Here is an 11,583-nt window from a genome sequence, read left to right on the forward strand (position 1 = left end):
CTTTACCAGCGATTTACAATCACCCCTGTCTTGCGCCTGCTGATTCCATCTTAAGCCCGCAAACTTCCTAACACCACTAAATCCCTGCCGTAAAAGACATATGGCGGCAGGGTTGGTGATGCGTTGGCATCGCATGGGTTCGGTTTCGCTGTCACGTCATGAATCGTGGTATCATGGAGTGAATGGCCTAAGCCCTTCTGCACAACCTACAATTTTGCGTTTCGTTCTATCGTTTCGTTTTTCCCCTCTGATGATGCATAGTATTTACACTCGTCTTTTCCAGGGTGATTCCTTTGAGTAGATATGGCGCTATGTGCGTGTGCTTCATTTTCGTTTGCCTATCTTTCTTTTATTGCCCATTTGCCCTCCATCAGCCTACGAATATCTGCTAGTAGTGGTATCTATGGGACTACGCAGGTGAATAAATATCGTCGTAGCGACAGCTTCAGTGCTCGTGTGTTTATGTTTCGCTCCTGACGACTTGTTCGCGTTGCTTCAAGTTATACTCAAATATCATCGAGGCGCGGAAGGCCAGTGGTTCGGGAGTAACAAGTGCGTCGATCACTTCACACCGGGCCTGTGCGCGTATGCGGCTGAAAGCGTTTCCGGTGCGCTGCCAAGCTCGCCGTCTTTGCGATGCGGCAAAAACGCTGTCAGCCGTATGATTCAAGTCGTGCCGACTCTCGCAAGATCTCGCAAAAGGGAAACAACTATCTACGCAAGTGATCGCCCCAGCTTTTGAAAAATGACGAAAACGGAAGAACTAGAGGACATACTACCGATGGAAGGAATGAAACACATAAGGAATAAAAACAAAAGAAAGAATCGAAACAAACAGAAGCAATAAAACGACGACATGGCACTGATTCTCGACAGATATTTTTATTCAGGATATGTCTAGCATATATATACGTGCCATTTGATAACCATGACTTGCACGAGATACAGATATGCGTCGAGGCAACTGTGACACACTGACGCATAATCAATATTGACATAGGTAACGCAGTTCCTTGTCATGTAGAGTGATAGGCGGTTCGCTGATACACGTTTTGTCCCTAATCTTTATATTGTGAGCTTCGGCAATTTCCCTTGTCAATTGGCTTACGTGTTTATAAATGGCACTGTCTTTTTTTTTTATTCCTGGCGACAACCGCACGACTTGCAGTGCTCCGGCAGATGAAGTGGCGCAACCCCTTGAAGAGCTCATGCTCTCGAAGTCGAACATTCACACATCGCTTCGTCTGTCCCACGTACTCTCCACCACAATATAATGGAATGGCATACGCAACCTGCTTAGCACAAGTGACCTGTTCACATGTTTGACAGTGCATTTTCCCTTCACTTGCTTATCCTTCAGCAAATTATCAACTTACGGGCATATGTGACCTATCTTATGTTTCGCAGAAAAACGAACATCAATGTTGTACCTTCAACCAACGTTCTTAAGCCCATGCGCTAGCTTGTGTACTGCGTTTTTTTTCGTTGTTTTTATAATTTATTTTAATACCTTGTTCATTTATGCTCTTGACGCCGCGAACCATACTTTCACTCACAGGTGAAATTATGTATTCGGGTTAACCAGCGTCCAGTAAACGATCTGCCAGACCAGAAAAAGCAGCATTGATGTCCGTTGATGTTCGCTGCCAACATCGCTCAGTTTTAACGCCATCCACAACGGTACCACGGATCAGTGGCCGCAGTTTGGAATTGACACAGCTAGTCGATAGGAAACGCAGCGCTTTGTATAAAATAAACTCACACAGATGGCTGTTGGTTGCGGAGTGGACCGCGGCGTTTCACTCGGTTGCATTCGTTCGTCTTCTTTTAGAGGGAAGCTTTCTTTACAGTTCTGCCGGGGTTTGAAGCTCGTTGTCGTTTATTCATTGGACATAAGCAACTTGGGCCACCTGGGTATGCGCACTCGAACAAACATATTGCTGCTGGCTGCTGCCTGGACTGTAGCAGGCAACTTGGGTTACTGGTTTTGCGTGTACCACTGGGAATGTGCACAAACAGACAGCTCCGTGCGCTGAGTACGTACAACTCGGTATATACCTACCGTGTATGCGTCCTAGAATGTATGTGTCGAAGTTCCATAAGGAGTATGAAGTCTTAAATCTATATAGATATGCATAGCACTTCTCTATGTATACACGTTTCATGAACACTCTTCGCCCATCATGTACCGCCTTAGTTCGTAGTCGTGAGGCATAGAGCTGAAATGTAATGGCGACCAGGCTGCCCCGCTGTCAACCGCTACTGCTGCTAACTCGCTAGCTCATCAAAAGCGCTTTGCCTCATGTGCATTGCAACACTCTGTGGGATATCTGCGTGTTCCTTCGTCCTTTACTTCGTCGTTAGTGGCTAAAGCGTAACATTATTATAGTATTGTTATCGTTTGTTAATCACCATTCCTGTGGGCGGCTGGCAAGAAACGCTGGTCGTCGCGGTCGTGGGAGGTGGCCAGTGCAATTCCTGGCGGGGGATTCATGCGTTTCTCACGTCAAGGAGTTGGTGTGCCGCCGGGTGGTATTTCTGGTATCTGTCCGGCATCCCGAATAGGGAGAGCTATGGACAGGTCGCGGAGCCCGACTGAAGCGCAGAAGCACGGTATCGGAATCCCGGGATACGAAGGGCTCCCAGCAGTCCCATCTTTTAGCGGCCGTTCTTTCGATCAGGTCACAGTGACTTAGCACTGTTACTTTCGATCTCGTGATTGATCTATTAAAATACCCCCCTATTCGAGGGCATGGCAGGGCGCCAACGTTTATCTCGTTTGATTGTTTCTCAGTCTCCTGCGAAACTGCGGTCTCCTGCATGCTTTCCTCTATGCGGATAGAGGCGGTGACGTGGTTCAACTGAACGACCGTTATGGAACTTTTGGATGTTCGGAATTGCCCAACCTTCGGGATTCTATAGAAGCTTCTCATTAGACGGCTTTATTCCCTAACTTGATTTGCAGGCGGCAATGCGCAGATTTGGTTTGTCTGTGCGACAACTTCGTTAGTATTTTCAAGCTTGATGGATTCATTTTTTGTTTAGTCTTCAGTTTGCAACGTGTCAGTTGACATTGCATTTTCTCGTGTGTAAGCTACGCCAAGAACTCACAATACAACAAGGCGCATGGATCCGGAAAGCTCAGACGAATGATTTTTTAGAGTAAAAAAAAAAAAGATAGCGTGAAAGAAGTCACGTGGAAAGCCGCGTTAGAAGTGTAGAGGTAGCCTTTAGGTAGACATCACGTCGCGCTACACAATGAATGTGACGTCCCTAAGGTCCCGAAACACTTGAATTTATGGCCGTGTCACACAAACATTTCGGATCGCAATCGCGTCCGAACCGGGTGGGGTTCTGCACGGCCACTATTCGACCACGATTTTACACGATCCAGATCCAGTCGATCGCGATTTGTACTGCTTTATTCTGCATCGTCGTGCTGAGTCAGCTCAACAAACTCGACCCGGACTGTTGGACTACGCAGCGGCAAACGTATTTGGTCGCGATGAAAAAAATTTGATCCGGATCGGGCTCGATCGCGACCGAAGGTACCCGTATTGCATCGGTATTAAAGAACGACCGTAAGCCAAAGCTATTCAAACCCTCGCCTCGCAGCACAACTTGCTAATTGAAGATGTCACTCAATACGGTCCGGATGCTTTTGACAAATGGGTCATATCTATGGTCTTACGCGTGTGCTAAGGCGCTCGAGTGCTTGCAATTTACTACTGCAGAAATGTTACCGGTGTCCACCCAGTCCGCACGCGCGGTCGTACAAACAAGAGCAAATCGCCGAGCGAATCAGCCTGCGCTCAGGCGTCACTGAAGACACATCGAAGTAGAGCTGCAGTGGTATTCTCGCCATCACGTGTAAAATGACATGGCTGAGTTGCAAGGTGAAGCAACACCGCTACCCCAAATAATAGCTCGCGTTCAGGAAAAAAACAAAAGGCAAAAACTTTGGCATTCCATGTTCGAGCGCTCCAAAGCGCCCCGAGCCCTGTCGTCGTGGCAGTCATCGAGATTGAAGCGTTTCCTGCAACGTCATCACAGCGCCGCGCTGTTCGCGACAGGTCCGCGTAACCTAGGCAACCTAGGCCACTGCATGCTGGCGTCTCGACGAATGCGCGTCCCACCGGCGCCGTTTTCCCGGCAGCGCCGGGTGCTTTGGTTAGGCGCAACATCCGACGTTGGCACCATTCCGCTCCTTGCCCTTTTCGTCCTTTCACTGGCGCGACTGTAGCAGTGCGAGCGGTTGCAGCATCGCAGTTTTGAAATGGCGCCTGTCCTTCCGCGATGCGGTAGTGTGAATGTCTTTCGCGGTGGTTGCGTGTCTGCTGGCCTGCCGTGTACCACGTCGACGCATAGAGAGTTCACAACGACTATGACTTGAAGTGTCCCTGAGACGTGGCTACTACGTATGCATCACTTCCAGGTGCCACGGAGTGACGCGCCTTTGAGAACAGTCACTGAGCACGCAAGACCTAATGGTAGGGTGACTATTTTGTGATCTCCGCTATCGCGTGCATCATTAACTTATACTTCGCTTGGATTATGGCGAACCACAGCTCAATGCAGTTATTGTCACCTTTAACACCACTATAGGTTTCCTTAAAAGTGCGAGCAGATTGAAGGTGTCTGCGCGCTTAACGCCGGTGGCTTGCTTCTGCAAGAAAGTGATGTTAGTTTTCGTAGGAGGCTTTATGCTCGTGCCTTTTTTTTTGTTCTCACCACTACTGGCTCATGTGGCGCAGTTCTCCGTTCACTGGATGGTCAGCACATGAGTTCAGAACTGAATTGTCAGCGTAGGCTGACGAGGGCTATAGCTACCAATTTTTTTTGTGGATGTTAGGCGGGTTGTGGTTCTTGTGATACGTTCTTCTACAGAGGAGTCAGATTCTTTGGCATCTTCAAGCGGTTTCTGCACCCGATCGAACTTCGTTATTGGAGGCTGCAAACGTGTTGTTATTTCAGCGCGAAAAATCAGTGGTCGTGCACTCTTAAAGAAGTTTCCACCCTTTGGAGCTTATTATGTAACATAATCATCTGCCTTGCTTGCGTGTCCGTTCTTGAAAACTGTGCTCGCTACTTTCCTATCGAAGATATTCTGTCACGCTGATTACGCACATACCTGGAAGTACCGGGCGCGCGACATTAAAGAAAAGAAATGCGCGCAAGGCATGGCGATTCTTGCTGTGGGACAAGGCAAGCCGCGATGGATGCAAACTGTTTTACAAGAATGTGGTCATGGATGTCGTTGTCAATAGGCCAACACGTTTCTCGCGACGATATCTTGACAAATGTATCACTGCGTACGCGTGTAGTTGCACTATGCATGATGACGCAATGTCATTTAGCTGGTTAACAAAACAAAATACTCAAACGCGCGCACCGAGTTAAAACAAGTAGGAACCTCGTTAATGTCTTCTTAGGACCTCTTACAGTGTACTCATTTCATCGCCAATTTTCAAAACAAGTTAGTTTCGTCTTGGCCCATTTGCACTCGTTCCGCAGAACGAAATGTGTCTGGTAGTGAGTCTTCACCGCTTATAAATTTCATCAGTAGTGACTGATTCGCATACGCAGTCTGCATCCAGGCATCTACTCCAGTTTGTGAGACCATAAGTTGGCGTTCTAATATTTGGCCAAACTGTGGCGCATCGCTAGGTAATTTATCGCTAAAGTGTATAGCATACTTAGATGCCGATTTACAATAATGGTGTGGGGATGTGCGAACACAAACCACTTGGCCTTTCTTAGGCTACAGTGGCCAAAGCGTTCCAGTTCAAACAGGTCGTACGCGCAATGTCTGCGCCACGTTTTGCTAGCGATTGGGCATCGGAAGGCGTCACCGCGTGCGCCTGTTATCGCACGTTCATCGTGAAACGATATGCTGACAGCTAGCTAGGGCAACGATGATTTGGGTTTGTTCCCTCTGCATGTCGCTATCGTGAACCAACGCGCGTGTTATTTCAGTGAGCGCGAATTTCGCAGCCGATGCCTGCGTCACTGCCTTATCGATTTCTCAGCGCAGCTCCAGAGGCTAAAGCAACAGTAGCTCAGGTCCGCACGTCAAAGAGCATTGCGTTGGCGATGCGAAAGTTTTTCTTCGCAGGTACCATCTATAAGCGTTTTTTTTCTTTCTTTAGTGTAGCAACACTAAGCCGGTGTTGATGCAAAAGCGGTTATTGGAATACGAAAACCGCATAACCGGAGTAATTGGTTACGCTGTCTCTCTTTGGCTGTAGTATTGGCATATCCCCTTCAGTCACGAATTACGTTTGAGTTTCGATAAATGTGTGAAATTTACATAATTTTATGCCAAGGTGCTGGAGACTCCATAGAAAGCAATTCAAGGTGGGATGAGAATAACTCCGTGCATTTTATAGACAGCCACCATGGTTACATAGTAATTAATTATTTATTTATTGCACACTCAGTCGTGCTGCGTTTCTTCATTAAAAATCATGAATCACCCGCTCGAATTACAAGCACAGGGTAATTGTTGGGTGGAAGCATTGCAACGAGGAAAAAAAATCTTTGGAATTACTACCAAAACGCCCCCCTTCAAATGTCCCGTCAAACACGGTAGTGCCTTCACCAAAGCGGTCGTCTGAAGCAATAAAATTATCTGAGAAGTGAAATGGGTGTACCTTAGGAAACCGGAGTGTTCAATATAGTACTCAAAGCTTAATGTTGGTTGTCTATTACTTGCAACTACTGCACAGTAATGGCAAAAGTAAGTCGTATCCGCCAACGTGTACGCCGTGACTGGATCGTAGCTTTCGGGTGTTTGGATTCACGTCATACTTTAAGAGTAAATTGTGGACCACAATTCTTTACTGCATTCTGCTAGCAGCCAATAATAATAATAATAATAATAATAATAATAATAATAATAATAATAATAATAATAATAATAATAATAATAATAATAATAATAATAATAATGCCGGTGCATTAATTGCCGAGATAAATGTATTTCAGTGCCGGGAACCCATGATTTCAGGAGGCGAGCTCCACTACCAAGTGAGACACTCTCTCCACTCCCCACCTCTAGCCTCCGCCAGCGAAATTCCTTCCCTGCGTATTCTCATGCCGGACCTCGAAGACCGCGTGGCACACACGTCACGGGCCCATCCTTCATACTTTTCTCCATTTTTTTTTCTTTTGTGGCGTTGCACCTTTCCGCTGATGGAGTTAGTTGCGCGCGAGCTGTTTTGATTATCTCGTTTCGCGCAGCACATGATTTTGCTTGCTGTGCACAAGGATACATGATCAGCGGCATAATTCAATGCTACACGAATACTGACGCAGAACAAGCGGATCGCAGAGCATGATCACGCGCTGGAACACGCTAGAAAACAGCAGTTTCGGTACCTGCGCACGTGACTGCATGACCTTGAGAACAAACAGAGGAAGCGGAAGTACATCTCTCTCGCTTCGGTGCGAAGTAAAACAAAAAACATGCAGACATTCCGCTTGTGTGTTTTATTATTTCTCAACTTCAGTTCGCCAAATCAAGCAACAGATCGCACCAATAACTGGTGTTGCCATGAATAATTCTCGAAGTCACGTGCTACCACGAGCGACGTCACACTGTGGGCGCGAGTACGTAGGCGCAGGGACACGAGTACGTCACCGTCCGGCTTAGAGCACCAACGCCACGAGGGAAAGGGAAACGGCGTTCGGATTTAAATTTCAGACCTTTCCACGGCGCGTAACGATGTAGTAGTTTGCAAACACGATCGTCAGTGCGCCTTGTATGCACTGCACTTGTCAGCCCCAAATGGCCAGACCTGGTGAGGGGCCCTTTAAGGCGACTTATGCTTTGCTTGGCACCGCATATATGGGGGGGGGGGTGTGTATAGTGGGTGGGTGATGTACCGAACGAAGGTGTGTTGGCGCGAAGGAGGTGGGAGTGGGACGTGGGGGGGCGAGCTGCTTCGCTGGAGGTCAGTGAGCAAATGTCTCTTTGAAAGAGATTAATAGCAGTGGCAAAAAATGGCGCTCATGGGGACAAAGATTCCTAAAATGGAATGAATATATGAATAAAAAATATAGGTAGGAAAGAAAGGAGCAAAAATAAAAAAAATAACATCGAAACAATAGTCAACCATTAAAAATAAGTATTGTTCCCTATAGCTTGGCATTTTGCATAGCAAATAGATTCTAACGATCCCTTTGAAAATTTTATACCTATTAGTTGCAATGTATTTAACTTAATTATGGATGAGGTATGATTCACTGTAGTTTCCTTCTCGTGCAGAACGGAAATACCACTGTAAGTTTTCGAGCTCAAGTTCATCAAAGTTATGACCTAGTTGGTTGAAATGCTGGGCGACGGTGTTGCGAAGCTTTTTAGCTTTGTCCGTGCGATGTTCATTTAATCTGATGCTCATTCTTTGTCCTGTTTCACCGATGAATTGTTCCTTACAGAAGGAACATTCAAGCATATAAATGACATCCGAACTAGAACAGGTAAAACTAGTTTTCAGTTAGTGTATAAGACTATTTGCGCTGCTTTTAATGGTAATGCCACATTGAAGGTGCCTGGAGGTCTTGCACCTGGGACAGCATGCTTTTATTACGGGGGAACGATGTTGGCTGACTATTTCGTGCGCTAACATGTCTTAGGTTTCTGTTGTGGCGATAGGTCACCCTTGGTACCACCGGGAACGCTTTCCTCGGATGTTCGTTACCTTAAAATATTGGGTGGTATTTCCATAGGATGTTTATGTCTGGAAGTGCAATAAAACATTTTGTTATAAAGGCTGGTGGTCTTTCATATTCTGGTGTAGCCTGTTTCTTCGCTATTTCTGACGGTGTCTGCAAACTTGACGCGATGTCATAAGCTTTGTCTGGAGGAAATTGTTGATAGTTTCTTTCTGCTAGCGTTGCTTTAAGGTCATTTAGGTGGTGGATATAGTCGTTTTCTTCGCTGCAGATTTTTCTTAGTCGTTTCGTTTGTTCGACAAAAATTCGTCGCTTGCAGTGTCGCGGGTGATGACTGTGTAAATATTTCTGGCTCTCCGTAGGCTTCCGGTAAAGTGTCGTTCTCAGTTTTCCATTTTCTTTGTAGACCGTCGTGTTGAAGAGGTTGGTTTGTATAGGAGAGTGGTGAGCAGTAAATTTAATACTGGCTTGAAAGTGGTTGAAATGGCTACTTAAGTCGGTTAACGTGCTTGTGCCGTGTTCCTATATTATAAACATATCGTCAATGTAACGAAGATAGGTGTGGGGTTTTAAATGGTATGATTTCAACAGGTCTGCTTCAAGCTGTCCCATGAAAGTGTTCGTATACGTGAATGGTGTTCCCATGCTAGTGCCTAAAGCTTGCAGGTAGTGAATAGAATCGAATTCGAAATAGTTGAGTGCGAGAACTTACCTAGGGAGTGACAGGTAAACTTCATGAGCGCGCGCTTGGTGATTGACTGCGAGGGATTTCGATACGGCTTCAATTCCTTCACGCCCGCAAGGGCACCTTGAGACTCAAGGTGATGGTGCTTGGCGCCACCACGGACCCTTAGCCCCCATACCGAAGCTGTAATCCGCACCGTGGCGACAGGTTGTAAGGTGAAGGGTAGAAACCACGAACGGTGGCGGTCGGGGCCATGGTCAAGCCTCGGCCGATGGGCTCCCCGTCGGTTTACCAGGTGGAGGGCTCCGGGACCTTCTTGTGTCCATAAGGGTGAAACACAGGTGACACAATAGGAACCCTTAATCCATACATGCCGAATGGATTCTCAATTTCCCCCTCTAAAAAAAAAAAAACGATCGGAACCGGAAACGGTGCCGCACCGAAGCAATCAAAGTTGCAACTCAGAAATGTGCTGAAAATTTTTCACAGTTCCTGGTAGTTCACGCTGTTGAGCAAAACGCTCCCGTGGCCACTCTATCAGTGTTTGTGATACAGAAATGGCTAGTAGCTAACATAGGCGAAGAATATGAAGCAAAAAAACTGTCCTCAGGAGATCTGCTTGTAGAAGTCAAATCCAAAAAGCAAAGTGATGCGCTACTCGCGCAAAAGAAGCTTGCTGACCTTACCATTAGTGTAACCCCTCACAGAAGCTTGAACAGCGTTCAGGGAGTAATTTCTGAGCGGCTGCTAATGACAGAGGACGAAAATGAGCTCCTCGAGAATTTGCGAGACCAAGGAGTAACGTCCCTTCGGGGCATAAATATAAGGCGCAACGGCGAAGAAAAAACAACACCTCACATCGTTGTAACATTCGGCAGCACTCGCTTACCCGAGTCTGTCCGGGTTGCATTCATCAGGTGCCCAGTGCGCCCATACATCCCTAACCCTAGGAGATGTTTCAAATGCCAAAGGTATGGGCATGGCAGCAACATATGTAGAGGCAAGGAGACCTGTGCCAAATGCGCCGAAACCGAGCACAATACTGACAACTGCCACGCAAGTGAAACAAAGTGTGCAAATTGCAACGGTCCACATACATCGTACTCACGAACCTGTGAAGTATTCAAAAAATAAAAACAAATAATCACTCTCGAAGTACGAGAAAACATATCTTACCCTGAGGCAAGGAAAAAGTTCACTCAAGAGACATCCAGGTCATATGTTGACGCCGTGCGCCGGGGGGCCGAGCGGCGTCTGGTGACAGTGGGCACACAGTACACCATTGTTGATGTGTGCCTGCCCCGTGCCCCACCCGAACGGCACTCCGGTGTCGGCACCATTGACATCCCGGAGGTGCACCTGACGGCAGCCTCAGGCACAACCAAAGTTAGTGGGAGTGGCGACACACCACTCCAACTTCAGGTCCCTGCCCAGGCAGGGCCATCCAAAACTATGACAGGTGCAGCCAAGGCTGCCATACAACCACACAAGAAAGGCTCGCTGGCCCCTGAGCCGGTAGGCCGCAGGGCTTCCCCCCATCGGGAAAAGCCAGAAATCCGTACCCCCACGGGTTCCCCGCGGAAACCCATCACCTCGCTGGAGGCGATGGATATAAGCAGTAGCCCGCCTCCGCAGCAGCGGTGGCGCAACTCCCTTGAATACAAAAAGGGAGGAAAAACTCCAATAACGGGCCCCACAAAACCGGGAGCATAGCTTTTGAAATACATCCATCAAAGTTATTCGATATGGCGTTCCTAATTCACTGGAACTGTCGAGGTGTATTAAAAAACTACGGTGACATATAAGATATTCTTTGTGTATATTCCCCGGTTGTTTTGTGTCTTCAGGAGACAAACTTGGGATCAAAACATCAAAATATTTTAAGTAAATATAAAGTCTTTCGTCACGACCGAGAGCAAGCAAATAGGCTCTCTGGAGGTACTGCCATAGTTGTTCAAAGTAGTGTCGCTACTCGTGAAGTCAAGCTTCAGACTACATTTGAAGCCGTTGCAGTGTCTGTAGTACACTTTAAGACAATTACGGTATGCTCCGTATATATCCAACCACACCTTACAGTAACGATCCATGACTTAGAAGACCTTTTAAAACAATTACCAGAGCCATATCTGTTAGTCGGCGATTTTAATGCTCACTCCAGTTTGTGGGGAAGCGAACAAATGGACACTAGAGGCCATATTTTAGATTTTATTATCTGTAATAAT

The sequence above is a fragment of the Dermacentor albipictus genome, unplaced genomic scaffold (assembly GCF_038994185.2).
Source record: "Dermacentor albipictus isolate Rhodes 1998 colony unplaced genomic scaffold, USDA_Dalb.pri_finalv2 scaffold_64, whole genome shotgun sequence".
NCBI classification, from domain to species: Eukaryota; Metazoa; Arthropoda; class Arachnida; order Ixodida; family Ixodidae; genus Dermacentor; species Dermacentor albipictus.